The sequence below is a fragment of the Echinops telfairi genome, unplaced genomic scaffold (assembly GCF_000313985.2).
Source record: "Echinops telfairi isolate 266 unplaced genomic scaffold, ASM31398v2 ScPeMD7_7420;HRSCAF=8458, whole genome shotgun sequence".
Lineage (NCBI taxonomy): Eukaryota > Metazoa > Chordata > Mammalia > Afrosoricida > Tenrecidae > Echinops > Echinops telfairi.
In genome coordinates, this window is record NW_022111320.1 from 48399827 (window position 1) to 48400076 (window position 250).

A 250-nucleotide genomic window follows, 5' to 3' on the forward strand; every position below is an offset into this window, starting at 1 on the left:
CCAGAATCTCCCTGGAGAAAGAGAGAGAAAGAAACCACAGGAATGGGAGATGATCCACATCACAGCAGACACACGGGGGCTTCCCCAGTTCCCCACGGGCCCTATCAGACCTCGGTTTCTGTGAAAATGCGACCTGGGGACTGACGTTTTTCACATGAAAACCATCTACACATTCAAAAAATGGTGTACAGCAAACTTCCAACGTGTGGTTCATTGCCCCTTTGGGGCCATTGCTGAAACCACAGCAAAC